Consider the following 21,850-nt stretch of genomic DNA (forward strand, 5'->3'; position numbering starts at 1 on the left):
GACTTTCATGGGTAATGGTAACAAGGTTCCCAGAAGTGGTGAGCACCTGGGGCCTCACGGCATGGCCTATGAAAGGGAAAACTAAGTGGAGCACGGTTATGAAAGTAACCACTAACACACATTGAACACTTAATATGTACCAGACACTGGGCTAAGGGCTTAATTTCATCATTCTATTAATTCCCAGAACAATTTCATGAAGCAGGTCTCTCATTTTCATTCCCCTTTTACAGTTAAGGAGAATAAGGTTTGCAGAGGTTATGTGGCTCTCTCCTCATCGGCATCTAGCCAATGGTGGCGCCTGAGCTAACCCGGCAACGGGTTTTGTGCCCAAAGAAACTAGCCTTCAGTTACAGTTATTATCTCCAGTCAGTGTCACTTACACCATCAAACACCTGAGTTAGTTTCTCACAGGAGCAGTACTCACACTGCAACAGGGTAAGGACAGTGTCAGGGTCCTGGTGGGTCTGTCCAGTTCAGAACCCAGTTTCCTGGGAGTGCAAGTACTACATGGGTTGTCAATGAACAAGTCATGCAGCCCAACTTTCCCAGGAGGTTCTAGCAAGGAGTTGGAGGATAAAGCAGAAATGTTCATGCCTTGGGCCTCACCCCCTTATCCCACCTATAATTTTAGCTGTAACTGAGATGATCAATCTCATGTCTGTGCAGGAACTCATATGCTCACTGTGTCTCTTCACTTTTCTAATTCAAAGCTTTTCCTGAAGTAACAGGAGCTCGGGGCAGCCCAGAAGGACAGAGAGTGATTGTGCCCAGAGACAGTCTCCAATCCATTCGGAGGGAGGCTGCCCCAGCCTCCTATGGAAGGAGCTGTAATCCTGAGGCTAATTCTCAAGGTTCTTTAAGGGCTCCAATCCTGAGACTAATTCTCAAGGTTCTTCAAGGGCTCCAGAAAGGAGGGGCCCCAGCTGCTTGTATCCGTAACCAGCCCAATGGGCTCTCTACCATTATCTCTCTCTCCATGTCCCTCTCTCCTGCCTCCTGGGATAACTTCAATAAAGTAGCTGCACAAAAGTTTTTAACGGAGGACCAGCTTTGGGAGTGACCAAAACTATGACAGAGGGCTAACTAGGAAACCAAGAGGGAAAATACACCTGGACTCTGGGCAAATACAACATTCTCTCTAACGTCCTCAAACATTCAGAGAGGGAAGCAGTTGCAGGTTGGTAAATGCCAGGGGTTGGGCTCTCCCACTTGAACTTCCAGGCAACTGCCAGCCAATGACACACATCATGGGGGCACCGGGGCTTGGCAAATTCTACCCATGTGGAAGTCCTCCATTAAGCAATAGCCATCGGGATGGTCATGTGTGCTCAAATGGGCCCCTCAGTCTGAACCTCTTTCTACCCAATTCTCCTCTCTTCACCCCACCTTTTACAGGATGTAGATGGCAATTCAAAGTAATCGATCCTGCTCCCTGTCCTCTACCTTCTTCAAGGCATTATCTCAAATAAATCTCTTGTATTTCTAACTGCATCTTGGCATCTACTTCCCAAAGGACCTGAACTGATACATACACTGACAAGCTTCTACTAACACTTGGAAATGGAAAAGAGAAAAAAACATGTCTTCTGTGAGTAGAAACATGTCTTCTGTGAGTAGACCTCACCTAACTAGTCTCTGTCTTATTTCTCCCCTGACTACAGAAGCTTGAATGCACTTTGAAATGTAACATGAACTTACACATCCACTCAAAATCCTCCAAAGTCTTCCAATCACATGTGGAAGAAAATCCCAAACTCTGCCCTGGCCTGTGAAGGCAGGCACAGTCTGGCTCCAGGATGCTTCCAAGTTCATCTTCTGCTACTGTTCCCAAATTTCACAACTGTGGAGAGACTTTCCACACTGTCCTTTCCAAATTAGTCATTCTTCCACCCCCATCACATCCATCCCTCTCTAGCCTCATGCTCTACATACCATTTATCACTATCTGACATGTCATATACAGCCGATCCTTGCCTGAAGTCATAGCAGTTAAGTCCTATGAGGTCACTGCGAATGCTGAGGTACCCCATGCTGGCCTCAGGGAAACATAGAGTTAAGTTCTGGGAAGCCTCTAGACACAGCATTTCACCACTTCGTCAATATATAACCTTGTTTTATGTGTTTCTGTTTAAAGACACATTATTTAATGTATATTGTTGACTCATTAACATTGAACTCATAGCCAACAATCACTTAACTCATGCCTGAAAGGAGCTTATCCAATATATAAATTTTTCCCCTAAGGCGCATCATAGCTTTCTTGAGCTTAAGAAGACTAGACGGTATTTCAGCACAACCCTTGAAGGCCATTGGAAAGAGAAAATCCACCCCCCCAAAATCCCCATAAAAATGTAAAAATGGGGCACTAATTAGACCATAAAAAGGACACTTGTTTATAGTATAAAGGCAAAGGCAAAAAGAGCATCACCCTGCTTGTCTTCAGCTGGCAACATGCACGTACAGTGACTTGACTTTGGCCACTCCAAACCTATCTGTGAATGACTGCAAAAGCACTACAGGTGTGTATTTGGGGGGCGGTTTACAAATACATATTAGCAAGTAGGAAATTCACAAACATAGAACCGTAAATAATGAGGATAAACCCTATGTATTGGTTGTATTGTCTTTCTCTTCTTCCTGATATTTAACATCTATAAAAGAGAGAACTTCTTCTGTTTATTTTTTTACTTTTGCCTCAACATCTAGACTAGCACTGTCCACTAGAAATGTAATGAGTCACACATGTGAGCTACATATGTGATTATAAATGTTTTAGTAGCCACCTTAAAAGAGAGACAACTATACTTGAACAACAATAAAAAATAAAATACAAATATTTTTAAAAGGAAACATTAAAAAATAATTTTCATAATATATTCATTTACTATAATATGTCCAAAATATTATTTTAACATCTAATAAATATAAAAATGCTAACATGATAGTTTAAACTTTTGTTTATTTGTTCCAACTCCTGGAAACTCAGTGTGTATGTTACACTTCAAGCACGCTTCCATTTGGACTAAGCACATTGCCAGTTCTCAATAGCCACACATGGCCAGTGGCTGCCACACAGGACAGCTCAGGTCTGAAACAATGAGCAGCATGTAATAATTTCCTAACAACTATTATTGAGTGAATTAATTTATTCATTGCTTTCTATATCCCAGACACTGTAGCAATACAGATACTTTAGATTACTTAATTCACACGGCCACCCTCGTGTTAGCTATTGTTATCCTCTTTTTGTAATTCAGTGGCTGAGATGCACTAACTTGCTCACAATCACAAAGAATTCCAGAACAAAGACTTGAGTACCCAACCATGTAACAAAATCTAATGTCCTCAAATCTGTCTTCACTAAAAGATACTCATAAAATTTCACTCAAAATATTCAACGTATTAGCTAAAAGATATTTGATGATGGGAGAACCCACATGGTTCTGAAAGTATTTCAGGTTTGGTTAAATATATGATGTGCATATTTCACCTTTTGAAGAACCAGGAAATGTTAACTAAGAGTTAGTATACACCTCAGTGATTAAGCACACGGTGACCCCTGCTTAGGCTTTGGAGCATGAAGGACCCGGCACTTGCAACTGTTACAACCTGAGAGTTTTGACACTATTGCTTGTACCAATATCAGAAAAGGCCTTTTTATCCTTCAAAACCACATGGTTCCTTCATTTTCTTTTTTTTAAGACTTTATTCATTTATTTTCAGAGAGAGGGGAAGGAAGGGATAAAATGAGGGAGAGAAATATCAACTGACTGCTTGCTGCATGCCCCTGACTAGGGACCTGACCCTCAACCTAGCATGTGCCCTGACCGGAAATCGAACAGGTGACTTTCTGCCTTCAGGATGACACCCAACCCACTGAGCCACGCCAGTCAGGGCTCATTCATTTTCTTATTGTGTGGCAGATTTTTTTCTATTGTTCTTGGGGTTTTTTTTCTTTTTTTATTGATTTTTTTCCCAATTTTTTTTATTTAATTATTTTTCAAGTACAGTTTTCTGTTACTCCCATCCCATCCCACCCCTGTGCTCCCCCCTCCCTCCCATTTCCACCCTTCTCAGTTGTTGTCCATGTATCCTTTATATATGTTCCTCTAAATCCCTCCCCTATTTCCCCTGAAATTCCCTCCCCTCTCCCCTCTGGTCACTGTCAGCCTGTTCTCTATTTCAGTGTCTTTGGTTATATTTTGTTTGCTTGTTTGTTTTGTTGTTTGGCTTCCTGTTAGAGGTGAGATCATATGGTATTTGTCCTTCAACACCTGGCTTATTTCACTCAGCATAATGCTTTCCAGTTCCATCCATGATGTTGCAAAAGGTAGGAGCTCCTTCTTTCTTTCTGCAGCATAAAATTCCATTGTGTATATGTACCATAGTTTTTTGATCCATTCATTTACTGACGGGCACCTAGGTTGCTTCCAACTCTTGGCTATTGTAAATTGTGCTGCTATGAACATTGGGGTGCATAGGTTCTTTGGGATTGGTGTTTTAGGGTTCTTAGGATACAATCCCAGCAGTGGAATTGCTGGGTCAAAAGGCAAGTCCAATTTTAGTTTTCTGAGAAAATTCCATACTGTTTTCCATAATGGTTGTACCAGTCTGCAATCCCACCAACAGTGGACCAGAGTCCCCTTTTCCCCACACCCTCTCCAACATTTGTTGTTTATTGCTTTGTTTATGATAGCCATTCTCACTGGTGTAAAGTGGTATCTCATTGTGGTTTTAATTTGCATCTCTCTGATAGCAAGTGATATTGAGCATCTCTTCATGTGTCTCTGGATCCTCTGTATGTCCTCCTTGGAGGAGTGTCTGTTCAAGTCCTTTCCCCATTTTTTAATTGGGTTAGTTGTCTTCTTAGAGTGAAGTCATGTGAGTTCTTTGTATATTTTGGAGATTAAACAGTTGTCTGAGGTATCATTGGCAAATATGTTTTCCCATACAGTTGGTTGTCTTTTTACTTTAATGTTGTTTTCTTTAGCCACCCAGAAGCTTTTTATTTTGATGAGATCCCATTTGTTTATTCTTTCCTTTATATTCCTTGCTCTAGGGGACATATCAGTAAAAATATTGCTGCATGAAATATCTGAGATTTTCCTGCTAATGTTCTCCTTTAGGACTTTAATGTTGACACGGCTTATATTTAAGTCTTTTATCCACCTTGAATTTACTTTGGTGTATGGTGTAAGTTGGTGCTCGAGTTTCATTTTTTTGCATGTAGCTGTCCAGTTCTCCCAACACCATTTGTTGAAGAGGATATCTTTACCCCACTTTATGTTACTGCCCCCTTTGTCGAATATTAATTGACTGTGGAGAGTTGGGTTTATTTCTGGGTTCTCTGTTATGTTCCATTGGTCTATGTGCCTGTTTTTGTGCCAGTACCAGGCTGTTTTGATTACAGTGGCCTTGTAATACAGTTTGATATCAGGTATTATGACCCCTCCTACTTCGTTCTTCTTTCTCAACATTGCAGCTGCTATTCGGGATCTTTTATGGTTCCATATAAATTTTTGAATTGTTTGCTCTATGTCTATGAAATATGCCATTTTTCTTGTTTATGAATCAAACATTACCTTATTTTTACACAAACATATGCCATAAAAATACTACATGACACTACTGAATGTCAATGTAATAATCAGTTCATGTTTATCCTCTTATGATTCCAAAAAAGACTTAAGCTGCCTTAGTCAATTAATAATAACAAGCTATGACTGATTAACATAAATAATTTATTTTTTCTGTAAAAATTCTGTGCATATCAAAATCCACAAAATTAACCAGAGGTCCTTTGTGAGAGAGCAAAAAATGGAGACAAGAGAAACAGGCAGAGTAGTTGTGGAATAATGAAGTTCATTGTGATTCTGTAAAAACTGAAGAGCCCTGAGTATCAGAGTGAAAACTGCAAATCATGTTTTCAATGCTCCTGAAGCCAGACTCTGGTTATGGCCAATGCCGCCCCATCATATGCCCTGGCCTTACAGAGTACCCCCCCACACACTCTCACAGGAAGTGATCTGAACACACCAGTCAGTGGAGAGGGCACAAAAAGCCTGGCCTGTGATGAGAGCTTCTACAGACCTGTAGGTGTGCTCCCTGCATCATATTTTCCTACAGCGACAGCTTTTAAATAGAAAAGTATTTAGCACTTTTTTCTAATCTACCTATTAAGTGAGCCTTTTGGTTCTTCAAATGGCCTCTGAATGTGGAAATCCCATGAAGTAATGTACAACACATATCACCACAAGGTAATTAAGCTGAACCACATATTTCCAATTGAGTTTAACATAATCTAACATGGTGAGGCTAAATGACTCCATCTTCTCTGAAAGGGTCCTAATATTTTAGGGAAATTCATAAGAAACAAATGACTGGAGTTGCTTCTGTCTCAATACCAATGTGAGAATTTATGCCATTGAGAGGTGGTACAGAGAAAAAATAATATAATATCAGTTGCATTTTGATTCTGTTGGTTTTGAAAATCCTCAGTATCAAACTAAAAATAAATCTCATGTATGTTGATTTAAAAATTCAAATTTGTGTAGGGTGCCAAAATAAATGCCATGTGACCTATAGTTCAATTGACAATTTTAGTTGGGAAACAGAAAGCAGAACATAATCCCAACAAGCATAAGAAAATTGTTTCTCCAAAGGTCAAATAGTGAAAATGGAAAGGAAGGACAGACTAGCACAGCCTGAGGGCACAGGGAGGGGAATTAAAATAAGCAGCTTTAGAAGGATCAGCTCTTAAATCTGAAGCAGTTTTGGTGGCAGACTGACTTGCTAAATTGGCTACTGCGTAGAAAACCCAATCTGAATTCCCTAATATGAAATGATGTTGGCAACATTCTTCACTTGGTAATATGTATTGTGATACTGCTCACCTCATAAGAACTGTTACAATATCTTTCCTAAATCCTTTCTACCAAAGTTCTTATTGTCACTGTGATAGTATTTTATGTGTTAACCTGATTGGGTGAAGGAATGCCCAGATAGCTGACAAAATATTATTTCGTGTGTCTGTGAGGGTGTCATGGAAAGAGATTAGCATTTGAACCCCTAGTCTGAGCAACAATCACCCTCACCAGTGGGGAAGGGTATCATCCAATCTGCTGAGGGCCTGAACAGGACAGAAAGACCAAGGAAGGGTGAAACTGCTCTCTCTGCTTGAGCCAGAACATCCATCTTCTCTTGCCCTTGGTTATCTATGCTTTTGGTTTTCCGACATCCAGTCTCAGACCAGGACTTACGTCACTGGCCTCTCAGTTCTCCGGATTTCAGATTGGACTGAATCACATCTCTGGCTTTTCTAGTTCTCCAACTTGCAGACAGCAGATTGTGGGTCTTAACTTCCATAACCATGAGAGCCAATTCTTAGAATATATCTCCTCTTACATACATCTCTCTCTTCTTATCTATATCTATCTATTTGATTGACTCTGTTTCTCTGAACACACTGATTAATACAATCATGCACAGAACTGAGGTTAGAGAAGCTGTGACTTCCTCACAGAAAAACTTCCACTCACTCCTTTATCGAACACGTATTTATTAAAAAGCCTACTATGTGCCAGTCACTGTTCTAGAGCCAAGCATGCAGTAATTTATGCACCTAACAAAGCTCTACAAATTTCTCTAATGGAACTCTATTTCTAGTTAGGGAAGACAGATATTAAATAAAATTATATGTAAATAATATAATTTTGGACAATTCAAAAGCAGGGTAAAGAGTTGCAGCCAGATGGGGAAGACTGGCTAACATCATTTTGTATTCCCTAGAAGCCTTGAGGTCTCCCACTTTGCTGTAGCACAGAATAGGCCCCACCTGATCTGACTGGTATATGAATTCTTGAATGCTGACACAAAGTAGCAGCCAGATTCAGGGCAAAACTTATTTTTGACAACATTGTAGGGAGAGGAAACTGCATGGTAAGGGACTAGAGAGTGAACGTGGTGCCTGTATTCCAAGTAGGGTGGTCAGGGAAGTCTTCTCAAACATCAGTACTAGTACAGAAGCCCCATGGTGCAAAAATCTGGAGGAACAGTGTCAGGAACAGAGGGCTGAATCTGAACCCAGATAGCATTTTGGGTATCCAAGGAACCGTAAGAAAGTCAGTGTAGTTAGAATATGGTAACAAGAGCAAACAGCCATCAGGGATGAAGACATAAGGTTGGCAGAGGTGGATCACATAGGACCTTGTAGACCTAGGTAAAAGTTTGGAGGTTATTCTAAATGCAGTAGAATGCCACTAGAGGCCATTAAACTGGGAATAAGTGGATGCAATTCAAAATTGTTAAACTCTTTTGAGGAAGACAGCACAAAAGGAGGATGTAATCAATAATCAGTCTGTTCAGGTTGACACAAGCCATAGAAGGTGAGAAAAATTAAACTGAGAGCAGGAGGGTTGTACAAAAACAATAGAAAAGATTCAAAGACTATCTGAGACTGGTAAGGACAACATTACAGAATAGACATGCTTATGTAAAAATGTGATGTGCTCAGGGGAAATGATAGACTATCAACACAATAGAGTCTAAGTCTTGTGAAACCTACTAACCATTATTCACTCCAGCTGCTTTATGCAAGAAGAAATGACACCTCTATAAGAGACTAGAAAAACACCTTAGTAATTATAAGACCTTGGAGTCAGAAGCTGAAATGTTCAAATGAAAAATATTGATTCTCTTGTTATCCTTTGCAGTAACCATGGTGGTATTTCCTTGGATCTTCCTTCAAGACAGCCTGCTGCCAGTCTTCATGATGCCATGCCTTCAGGGTCCACGGCAGAGGCCACAGACTTCCAGGCAACTGCCAGCCAATGACACACATCATGGGGGCACCGGGGCTTGGCAAATTCTACCCATGTGGAAGTCCTCCATTAAGCAATAGCCATCGGGATGGTCATGTGTGCTCAAATGGGCCCCTCAGTCTGAACCTCTTTCTACCCAATTCTCCTCCCTTCACCCCACCTTTTACAGGATGCAGATGGCAATTCGAAGTAATCGATCCTGCTCCCTGTCCTCTACCTTCTTCAAGGCATTATCTCAAATAAATCTCTTGTATTTCTAACTGCATCTTGGCATCTACTTCCCAAAGGACCTGAACTGATACATACACTGACAAGCTTCTACTAACACTTGGAAATGGAAAAGAGAAAAAAACATGTCTTCTGTGAGTAGAAATGGTGCCTCATGATGAAGAGTCCACAGACCCTGCATTCAGCACCAGGATTTTGTTTTCTTTGACACAATCACAAACATCAGCAGGACAAAGGCACAAAACTAAATGTAGCATGGGGCATAGTAGCTTTCAGAAAACATGTGTGATGCATTCAGGGACTCTCGTGGAAAGAAAAAGGAATCTGTAGGGAGAGAAAGACTTAAAATCAAGACGAGAAAAAAACTGGATAAAATGAGAGAATAACATATAAATCCTCAAATAAAAGAGGAAATCTTAAATCTACATTGGTGACAATCAGAAAACAATGTTAAATGAGGATAACTGAATAAATGATGCTAAGAACCAACCTAACAGAGAATAAGAAGAGGAAAACTAGAGATATGAAAAGCCAGCCTAGAAATTCTGGGTGTTACTGAAGCACAAATATGAACAAATGGAAATACAACAATAATAAGTAAGGAAAATTTTTGCTAAGCTGAATTAAAAAGCAATAAAAGGTTTCATTGTTTCATGAAAATTAATTTTCAAATGGATATATTATGTCAATTTTAATCACAAAGATACAGAAGAAAAGGTTATCAATCATTGAAACAAGGAGGAAAAATGTTTATCTACTAAGGCTCAAAAATCAGGCTTGCTTTGACCTACTTATTTACAATATTGACTAAGACAAAGAAATGCCCATATTTGTCTTTATCATTCCACATTGTCCTTCTCAATTGCTTTCCTCAGCTGATAGCTTGCTGGCCATATTGAACTGAGTATGACACCCTAATCTATTATGGTCAGACCACTCACCAAGGTCACCTGGGTCCTTCCTTACTCCGCAGTGCTCCCTGGGATTCTTACTATGAAAACCACACCACCACTCAGCCTTCCCAGGCCATCACATGACCCTGCAGCCCCTGAGCAGTCACATTTCCACCAAAGGTCACTATTAGGTCACTAACTGCTTTTTTTACCCCAAACATATGAGAATTAAAACAACAACAAGAAAAGAGTCTTCTACTTCCCATACAAGAAAAATAATATTAATATATTTAACAGAACTCCCCAAAATTTAAAAGAATGACCAAAGAAGAAGAAAATGCAATAACTAAAAAAATAAGATACAGTACATGTATAAGATACAGTACAGTACATGGCTAATTGTCATGTAAAATATAATTACTTCTGCTAATAATTATATAAACAAATAAAATTACACCAAGTGGAAATTGTCTTTCTGTCATTTTTGATGATGAAAAGGAATGTGTTATATATTCTGAAAGCTGCTCTTGAAGGTGGATTTTACAGCAAAATTTTTGGAATTAACTTGGTTTCACTCACCAACAATATTTCACTTAATAATTTTACTTCTAGCAATCTTATCTATTGAAACAATATGAGATCAAGCCAATGTACACATAAAGATGTTCATTGATGGGTTGTCACAGTAAAAATATAGAAGCAATGTCAACATCCAAAGTAAAGAAAACTTTAAGCAGATTATCATATTACAATGGAATAGTGTGCAGCCTTTAAAATACTATTCATTATAAATTTAGATAACAAGGAAAATAGTTTAATTTTAATCCAATGTTAAAAAAAACAGTAGGACAGAAAGCTACCTAGCTACATCTGTATGTGTAAGTATGTGATTTTGCATATACACATATATGTGCATTTCTCAGTGATCATTGTTGGCCTTAACTCTAGAAGAAATACACCAGAGTGTCAGGTAGTGTAGAAATATGACAGACTTCCTTGTTTTCAATTTTTTATTTTCTGTACTCTCAAATTATTTTAAAAGAAGAATGTGCTCATTCCATAATTGAAATATTGTATTTCCATTTATTATTTAATAAGTTTATTGGCTATACCTAAAATGATAATACTGAGAGAGTATCTGTAGACTGGAGACTGCAGACTACTTACCTATGGATTTCATTTGGACTAGATCTGCTTTTGTTTGGCCTATTGCAGATTGATTTTTAGCCAGTATTGAAATGTAGAGAATTTCATATAAAAATCCAAACATCTGGCCTACTAGAAATGTAGATCTCATAACGCAGAGTCCAAGTTTGCAGGGGTAGCAATGGCTGAGGTTGAGCAGCAACCTGTCCTTTGAGGTGGATCGTGAACTTTCTTCACCCAGCCTGCTTCTCCCATTCACAATACTTGTGCTGATCTTCATCAACATTTGCCTTTGCTAGGAATGCTTCAGAGATGTAAAGTTTTACTAATACTAGAATACTCTACACAGTCGACACCACCTCCCGGCACCAGAGCAGGGAGCTCAGTTATTTGGCAGCCTGGAGTGTGAAGCAGTGCCCAAAGGTACTCTGCAGTGGAACAGGCACACTCTTCCCACTCCAAGACTTCCAAGTGGAGTGGCTGTAGGGCTGTCTCCTGAATCAATATTTCTCACAACTCATCAACATCGCTGGTTCTAATCTGTGCCTAAGTCACTGCCGTCAACGCGGGATTCGGTCACTCTGCTGTTTCTGCCACCTTACATTCTCTATTTTTCATTTCATAAGCTTCTTTTTGAAATGCTTTTCAATTTTTATGTAGACTTTTATGTGTTTATATTTTACATATTTATATACATTTATATTTTTGTGTAAGCAGACTTTTATTATAGATCTCCCTGACCCATTAAAGCATTTTTCTTTTATTTTAGATTTTCCAACTATAGTGGATTTATTCATTCATTCTACAAATAATAACATTACACTGTTAGGAAATAGCCATGAACAGAGAAGCCCCTACCACCCCCATCTCTGGTGCAGTCCTATTTTAGTGAGAGAGAGGCAACTAAGGGAGTGAACAAATAAGATCATTTCAGAGAGTGACACACACTATAAAAACAAGTAAAACAATATGATAACAACTAAAGCATTACATTGACTAGATAAGGATGATCTCTCTGAGACAGTAATCTTTAAGGTGAATGACAAGCAGTAAGTCAGAAGAACTGGGAGGAGGCTGTTATTGCAGGTGAGCGAAGAGCCCTTATGAAAGCAATAAAATCAGAAGAAGTCTACCAGGGCAGAGGAGGAGAAAGGCAAGGTGGGTAAGGCCAGTTCAGTGCAAGAAGGTGAAGCCTACAGGCACTGATAAAGGATTTAGATTTTCTTCTAAAAGCAACAAGAAGATTTGGAGAGTTTGCAGAGAGACCATTAAGGGAGACCATTTGGGAGGTTGTTAGCAATAGTCCTATGGAAGATGATGGTAGTTTGGACCAGGGTACTAGTAGTAGGATTCATAAAGTAATCTTCAGATTTTTCTCAGCTATGGTCATTATTCCCTGTGTCCTCTGATGTTGTTTATTTGCTACCAAAGAGTGCATAATTAGCCTAGAAGTCAAAAAGTTATGCAAGACTGGGTTTTTGAATAGTGTATGTTTCACTGTACTTGAGGGAATAAATTACTGCATTTTCTTGATTCTGACATGCCATTTATTGAAGATGCACCATTATTTTTTGCACTACTAAGAAACAAATATGCCCAATTGAGAAATGACACAAGGCTTCCTCATTACTTAGGAATTTTGTTTCACACTTACTGAAAGAATCCTTCCAGTGTTATTCGGACATGAATTTTTTAAGAGTTTTTTACTTTTCTCTATATGCAATAGTATTTCATATAGCTAAATTTTCATAAGCTAAAGCATATTGTATTCTTTTTGAAGATATTTTAAATGCCAATTAATACCAATGAGTGTGATATCAATAGTGCACATAACTGAAGCACCACGACAATATATAAAGCTATTCCTATATCCTGTATTTAAAGCCAATGACAACCTTGTCCTAACTGTCCCTTAGCCAACAGCAGCTGGAAGACACTATCATTTGTAAAACACACCCTGATTTTAGAGGTGTTAAAATATAACTAAATGTGCACCTTAAAACTGGTGGTATAAAATGGTAATAAGAAATTTTCTTAGTAGGCAAAAATATAAATAGGTCTGGAGTTGAGTCTCTTCATTTATGACTGCTCTACTCTGCAATTTGTCTTTCAAGTAATTAGACAACTCAGAAAATTGTCATCTACCACAAATTTCACACATATACACACATAAACACAAGTTTATATGTATATACACATATATTTATATTATAATTTAAAGGTCTCTAAAATTGTAAAGTTAGACTGAAGAATCAACTTTCCTTCTTTCTCACTTGGTCCAGTGAGCAGCTGAGCCCCTAACTCAATGTGTCGCCATTTCTCTTTGCATCATCCTGTTTTAAAACAGGTCAAGCTCCTCAGCTAAGTCCCCCACTCTGTTATCAACTTCAGCACAGAGGACAGGTGGCCCCAGGGCAGAGTTGTGATGTTGTCTGTCCTTCAGATACTCTCAAGTCTTGTTACAAATTATTCTAACTGGGCCAGAACTGACACTACTCTTCTTAGATCTCCACTTACTTTTGGAAAGCAAGCCTCCTTAATCCCTAAAGAATTCAAACTTTGCATGGGATTCAGGAGACATGTGCAATAAAAGCACAACTCTATCCACTGCTAGAGAACAGATAGGACACTAAGTCTGGTCTGTGAGTTCACAGAGAAGAAATGTGGTGCAGGAGAAACACAGGCACTACTAAAAGAGAAATCATCAAAAATACAGTGATATATTAATGTTGTAGGATAGAAATTAGGAGAAAAAACAATTTTGTGTATTCAGGAAGCTTACCTTCATCACTCTCAACCTGGATCCTGTGGAGTTTTCTCCCTGGGAAGAAAAGAATATGGTTAAAAAAATTATCACTAGTGGCCTAAGCAAGGCTTGCACTTATTGTCTGCCTGTTAATTTGGGGATGGGGTTCTTCTAAAAGAGCTAGACACAAAGTAAGGGGGAACTTTGCCCTGCTTGGTAAAGAGATATTAGCTGAACAAAGGAGACCCATGGGTGGTCAGCAAGAAGCTCTACAAGAGCTGACCCAGGGCATCAGGGAACATTGGTGTGTGCCATGCATTGAATTGTGTCCAGCCTCCCCGCCCCAAGAATGTATGTTTAAATCTTTACCCTCCACCAATGATTGGGACCTCATTTGGAAGTAGTCTTTGAAATGTAATCAAGTTGATATCATACCAGATTAGGATGGGCTCTAGTTTAATAACTGGTGTCCTTCTCAGAAATAAATAAATTCAACACAGAAGCAGGGAAAAACCATGTGACCAAACAGGCCAAGATAAGAGTGATGGCTCTGTGAGCAGAAGAAGCCAACAATTTTGAGCGACGACCAGAAGCTAGCGCCTTTAAGAGAGCGTGGCTTTACTGACAGGTTCATTTTTAACTTCTAGCCTCCAGAACAGTGAGGCAATGAATTTCTATTGTTTTAAGCCATCCAAGCCTGTGGCAATCTGTTATGGCAACCCTGGGCAACAGGCACAGAATGTAAGGGGAGCGCGTTGCTCCAGAGCAGGAAGTGCAGCGGGTGCTGGGGCAGCATTGACCAGCCTCCCACCGCACAAGGGCAGTCACCTGAGCAAGGCAGCACCCTTCCAGCGTGGTCCAGAGTTGGGGGCAGCCGGTGTGGAGGGAGAGCCACCCTGAAGGGGCAAACCCACGGCAAACATGGAGCAGCAGAGTTGCATAGTGATGGGGGGAAATTTAAATGACTTTTAACCTCTCACCTCCCCAAAGAGGCCTTTGTGGACCACCTAATTTAACTTACATTCCTCCCTTTACCACATTGTGTCTATTTTAGCGCCTGACGTTTTACTTAGTAAGTCCCAAATTGTAATGTTTTTTTCTCTCTGTCTTCTTCTAGACTATAAATTCTGTAGAACAAATATCAACTCTGTGTTGTACATTACTGTTCTCCAACACATAGGAAAATGTCTGAAAACTGGTATGTATATGTGCTCAAAAACTATTTCTTTACTTCTCTTATTGTTAAAGAATTGGAGATGTATTTATTATGTCCTCCCAACAGAATTGACATCTGCTTGCCCATGACCAGAATGTATTATGCACAGGCATTTTTGCAGCTGGCTGTGATGCAGTTATTTGGGTTCCAAGTCCGTTGGAAACAAATTGGTCACATGGTGCTGGGCATTCTGGAGCCTGGGGGAAGGCACAGGCTGTCGGGACCAGGTCAAGTGTCACCCTGTCCTCCTGAGATCAGGACCCTCCACTCAGTAGAGGGAGTTTTGCCTGTTCCATAGTCCTGCCCCCTGGGATCCTGTCACATGGAGCTTGCTGTAACCTGCTTCAGGTGGGTTACTGTTCAGAGGTCGTTTCTTAGAATCTTTACCTTTCTTTCTCCTCTGCTCATTTTTTAAAAAATATTTCTCGAGTGAATTAGTAAATGAGTGAAGACATCCATCCTTTGGGGAGATCTGAGAGAGACGTATGAAAAGATAGCACTTCTGTTCTATGTTATGGCAGATGGAGTACTATTAACTCACAATACAATGGAGCCTAGAGGACACTGGCTAATTCTGCTTAAGATCAGACTAGCCCAACCATTCCTGGAGTCTGAGTTAATCTGACAGCAGGCTTTCAGAAAAAGCACACAAACTCGGTTGTGGCCAGGAATGACTGCTAAGACAGAATAATGTCAACAGATGCCATAAAGAAAAAGGAAAATCTTTTGGAATATAAAACATATAGGACTATGATAATTATCTTTAAACATTTGAAAAATGCTAATGTAGAAGACAGAGTTAGATTATTTTAGCTTGTTTTTTCCTGTTTCTTTAGTGTGCAAAACACGTATCAATGAGTAAAATGTATAAGGAAGCCAACTATGGAAGTATTTTCAAGCAGCTAAATGAGTTAATGAAGTGTTTCTATTCTTAAAAGTATTTCAATTGAAGCTAAATAATGTCTTGTCAAAGGTAACATGGAAAGGATTCAAGTACCCAATAAAAGTGAGATGGATATTGGATTAAATAATTTCAGAAGTCCCTTTAAAACTTATGAATGTATGCTTTTGTGAAACTAGATAGATAGACAAAGTCTGTAAGTATATCTAGATAATTTTATTGAAAACTACAAATAGAATCCAGAGTGAGTGTCTTATTCTTTACATTTATCACATTTGTTTTGAAATGATTAGACTTTTCATATCAGCTGATAGCATTTTTAGTACTTTTTTATGCCCACACTTATAAAAATTTGATTATTTGCTTCTAGTAATACAATTTTAATGGAGTTTTTTTAATCGTGCTGTTTTATTGCCAAACATGTTACGAGGTACTTACAAAGCACAAAGCACTTCAGGTTTATTTTGGAGAGGACACATTGAGGTCAGGAAGTAACTCATTTAATAAATAAAGCTGCACTGTAGTTTAATGACTTACAAACATGGTTTAGCAAGTATTAAGTGGGGCTGCAATTAGAATTTCTGTCTGCAGACCTACAACACAGCACAAGAACTCCTTGCTTGGAGAGGAGGGAGTGTGGCTTACTGACTTGCCAGTTTCCAGGGCTCACAAAAATGATAAAGTCTCAGGAAAGAATGGCAACGCATTTTAATTTACCAGTTTTGAGAGAGCTCATCTGGGGGACCCTGAAAGTGAACCTGTCTCTTGGCAAAAAGTGAAATCAAGATGTTCTGAGAAATTATGAAATTTCATCTAACCCAGACTAGAATAACAGAATAAAAATGATGAATGTCCTAATTATCTTGAAATAAGAAAAAAACTAGTGCATTGTAGGAATATAATAAATGTAAGATACATTCTTAGTTGATAGCAACATTTGATTACATGAGTGAACTGTAGCTTATATAAAACCACACATTGCTTAGTGGGGAGACAATTATAAAAATAAGTGTAATGTTACTTGGAAGTTTAGACATTGTAGGCTGGCTATAGATGTAAATCATTTTTGGGCTTTCTCTGCATGTTTCAGTTCCCATTTAATTGGGGAAGGACTCAAACCCTTGTCACCAAGCCATGCTTACAGCTGATGTACACACAACTGCACAGTGCACAGCCGTGCAGAGTGCCTTGGTGACCCACAGGGATGGAGGAACAGGTGGTGAGCAAAGGAGGCTGAGAGCAATAAAATATGCAAAAGCCATCTACAAAGTTCACACTTATCAAAAATGTTGATTTATGAATCACATCCTGGAGATCTTTTCTCTTTAAACAAAACCCCCCTGGCTATTTACTGATTTTAATTTTTTTGAGTGTTGCCAGTAGAGAGTCATTTCCCTAATACAGACATCCCCACAATGCTGCTTTTAACAGCCACCACGAAACAACTGTGATGTCACTCCTTCCCATCAGCGAAGCCTCGGCATCCATTATCTGATTAGTGCATTTCCAACAAGATTAAACCTTCGTAATGCAGTCACAAGGGTGTATTGCGTAGAAACACTGCTGAACATAAGTGCAGGGCCTGCTGCAGTTGCTATAGCTCTCTACTAGTGAGCACAGTAAAGCTCATGACACCGGGACACAAAGGTTATTGTGTTGTCGTCATTTCCTAAGTGAGTTCCTTAGCTACTTGGGATTCTCACAGGGCCACACAGTAAATCTTTGGGGTTGGAACGATAACTGATAAGACTGCTGAATCATATTTGTGTTTATTTCAAGAGCAATTATACTGATTTATGCTTAGGAAGAAAATGTAATAAACGGAGACTCTCCCAGCTCTCCATCCCTCACAACCATAAATTTTAATTGCTTGTTATTATTTTGATTCAAAATGCAATGAAAGTAATTATGTATTTTCTCAAGGCTCAGTGTACATATCAAATTCTAAAATAACATGTTAAAATATTCTCTGAACAAATCTTTGTTCTGAATACACAATTCAATAATGCAATTAGGTTAAGTTCATTAGCTAACCACCAGTTCAGAAACAAGACGTTTAGTTATCAATAGTAGAGATTCTTCTTATGTAAATATTAACTGTTAGATCTATTTAAAAGTAAAAAGAAATAAAAAACAAAACCCAAAAATCTATTCAAATTTTTGTTTGGACTCAAAAAATTTTTTTAAAAACCTTCCCTTCTCTTGAGCCATTATAACCACACACAATAACCCCTTTCAGTGGTTACTTTAGATTTTGTTACTAGAAAATTCTTGAATAAAATTTAAATATAAGTCTGTGGTTTTGCTGAATCTAGTCCCCCACTTAATATTTAGAAAACACCCTCAGTCTGGGCTAATAGCATTGTTGATGGTACCTAATATAGAGGCATAGCTGAACAAAGTCTGGGTCTCAAAACCCATGTTAAATCAGTATCATCAGGGTTGAAAGGAAAAAGGGGGAGTCTAAAATCACAAGAAGTACAGATGTATTTAAGATCCCGGTCCTTCTGGATCCACGCTTCCTTCGGTGTCTTCATCATTATAAAGGTTCTCTGCCATTTTCCACACTTGCATGATATTGTCCCCTGACACAGAATAGATCACTCAAAGTTCACTGGGATTCCAGAGAAATCAGATATCTTAGCAGTGTGACCACCATGAATAAACAACAACTCCAGTGGCCCGTCTTCTGCATCTTCCAGGGATTGTTCCTCTCCAATTTTACTTAAATCCCAGACATTCAGTCCACAATCAGTATCACTGGAAGCCAAAACAGTCTCATTGTGCAGTGACCATTGAACCTGGACTATTTCATCCTTATGTGATTCAAAGGAGTGCAATTTAAGTTTCAGATTTCTCAGATCCCACAAGGAAATAGTCTTATCAGCTGATCCTGTGGCAAGAATGAACTCACTATAAGAACTGATTGAAAGAAAGGCAGTTCACTTTAGCAGTGTGAGCATCAACTGAGGGGCTTGTTTTGGAAGTATCATTTGAATGAGTATCACAAATCATAAGTTTCTGATCGTCAGCAGCTGACCCAAACAAAGACTCATGAAGCAGATGCCAGAAAACATCTTCTTCTACTGCTGTGTGACTGGTAAAGATGGTCTTTGCATCTGCAACTTTTCGTTCCTTTGGAACAGCACTGATGTCCCACAGGCAGATGGTGTGGTTGTCTGAAGCACTAAATCCCCGCTGACATTTGGGTTCCAAAAAAGCCCATAGCCTTCCTTCTGATGTCCACAGAGATGCAAGTCTGATTGCACTCTCTACAAGAATCTGGTTTAGAAGGATGTTTTGTATAGTCAAAAACAAGAACATTGCTGGATGGAGTCTTTGTTGCAATAATGCAAGGGTTCTGCAGAGTATAATGTGCCCTGTTTACTTCTCCTTCATGGTTGATCTTGATTTCTATTTCAATTTTTCTACTAACAGCCAAAGCCTCCAAATTCTCCTTTCTCACTGTTGTAGTGTGAGGCATCAAACTGAGCATCATCATTAGGGAGCTGCACACTGGCTATCACAAGGTGGTGTTGTTCATCCAATGTGTGTGTCCCCAGGACAAGTCGATGAATGCTGAAATCTTTCCCTTCTGGTCTGGTTACATCTGGAAGCCACTGTGCAGTTAAGCTGGGCCACTCCAGAGAATGGGTCATCACAAAATCACAAAGAAAAGAGGTGTTCTTTTTCTATATTTTGTACTCTTCATTGATTACACATTCCTCTACTGTGTCATCAATGGCCGCTTCCTTGTCGGCCATGGCCGGCAGGCAAGCCATGTGGCAGGGGTTGGGGAGAGTCTCCAGGTGCCACTTATTGTTCTAAGTCCTATGAAATATACAGTCAAACACATGACATGGATTTTCAGTGCACAGAACTCACCTCATTTGCTTCTCTTCGTAGCGTAGAAGGTAATATAAATGATGGATCACTCAGTTCTAAATTGTTGCCTCAACATTTCGGCTTCAGGATGTCTGTCTTTATCTTTCCTCCTTCAAAAAATTATATTGAAATGACATTTAAAAAAATCCTGGGCAATTCTGTCAATCCAGAGACTGTGTCATCATCACAATAGAACAGAAAGGTGTTTCTGATGACAATGAACTGATTAAAAAAGGTAAAAGCTGAATCAAGAAATAATAGTGAGTTCAAAAAATGATTCCTAGAAAAAGTGACTTACGGTTCTCCTTGTTGGTTATGGCAGTCTCCTTCTTCCAGAAACTGACTCTGAGCAACTGCTTTTCACAAGTAGAGCCCTTTAAAAATGACAGTCTGGGAAATATAGAATCTAAAGAACTTGTGACACATGGACATAAACTAAAGGGGGGGGAATGGTAGGGGAGGGGGTGTGCAGGGTGGAGGGGAATGAAGGGGGAAATAGGACAACTGTAATGGCATAATCAATAAAATAGATATTTTTTAAATGGCAGTCTGGGACTGGAGGAACAGGACTGTGCTCCAGGTGACCTAACAAAACCCTAAAGGGTGCACAGCCCCTGAACACTGAAGATGTGGAGCCAGCACTCCCTAAAAGAAAGCCAACCTAGCCATGTCTTTGCTGCATGCACACACACACACAGAATCAGGTCTCAATGTCTGAATCTGTATTCACTTCCAAGACAACATAAACTCTCATACGAACACTAAAATATTTTCCTCTTGAATATCAACCATAGTTATAATAGACAATGAATATTGAGCAAATATCTGAAGAAAATCAACAAAATGAAGGAAAGATAATAAAATCTATAAATAAAAGAACAAATGCCCCAAGTAACCAAGGAGCATTTGAAAATAAACACAACCAGAAACTTCTAGAAGACACAAAATAATAACTCATCTATTAACAATGAGACTGTTAAGAGAAAAATTACTAAAACAATCAATAAGTGGGATAAACAGAAAATGAAATGCAGCCGAAAAATCCTAGATTTTACAATCCTACATTTCACCTTCAAAAGCAGTGTAATTAAGTACAGAAATAAAAGCTAAATTATCAAAAGTATGTGAGAAGAGTTGAGACAGGCATAGTTTCAGATCTAAGAATTCCAACAGCCATTGACCAAGTGCTTCAGTGCAGAAGCCAGAAGCGGGGAGAGAGAGAGACAGGGGAGAATTGAGAGAAATAAACAGGAAAAAAATCGCACTAAAATGCCCTATCATTCCAAAAATACTTCAGTTTATAGCCTCAACAATTCTGGTCAATAAAGCAAATCAAATTCATCCCAAAATTGGTATAAAAGAGTAAAGGACTAGAACAGTTTGACAGATAAACAAAATAAGAAGGCTTGCCATCTCAGATAGCAAGATATAATGAGCTGGAGTAATTAAGGCAGTGTGGTGTAGGACAGGGGAGGAACAGTCATGCAGTGGAACCTAGCAGAGAGCCCAGAAACAGAGCAATGCCTTTGGGAAAACTCGGTACATAACTAACGTGGCAACAATCTGGGAAGAAAGAATGGACTGCTCAATAAATGATGCTGGGACTACTGATTAGCCGTATGGGAATAGGATCCCTATCTCATTTACTACAAAGATAAAATCATTCCCATGGGGATGAAAAACTTAGCTGTGAACATCAAAACTTTGAACTTATACAAGTAAATTCAAAGTATCTGCTAAGAAGGATATACAAAATGGAAGGTCATGGTTTGAGTGGAATTTGTTCCACCCATTTGGAGAGCAATCTGGCCATATCTATCTAAGATGTATTAATTACAATTTATGTTGAAGGTGTGCATATCCTACATGCCAGAAATTCTATGTCTAGGTATCTACCTTAGAAAAGCGAACACATATTCTCAAAAAGACATCACAGGGTTACTTAAATAGGAAAAAATTTAAAAATGGAATTTGACAATTTAAACATTAATCAATAGCATAAGTTGTGATGTA

At 39.0% G+C, this 21,850-nt stretch overlaps 1 pseudogene; it reads right to left on the reverse strand.

Moving 5' to 3' along the window:
* Nucleotides 1-18,232: 18,232 nt before the first annotated feature.
* On the reverse strand, nt 18,233-19,726 carry LOC118987081 (histone-binding protein RBBP4-like; annotated as a pseudogene).
* Between the last annotated feature and the right edge of the window lie 2,124 nt (nt 19,727-21,850).

Source organism: Sturnira hondurensis, unplaced genomic scaffold, assembly GCF_014824575.4.
Source record: "Sturnira hondurensis isolate 20B ecotype Veracruz unplaced genomic scaffold, ASM1482457v3 Scaffold0004998, whole genome shotgun sequence".
NCBI classification, from domain to species: domain Eukaryota; kingdom Metazoa; phylum Chordata; class Mammalia; order Chiroptera; family Phyllostomidae; genus Sturnira; species Sturnira hondurensis.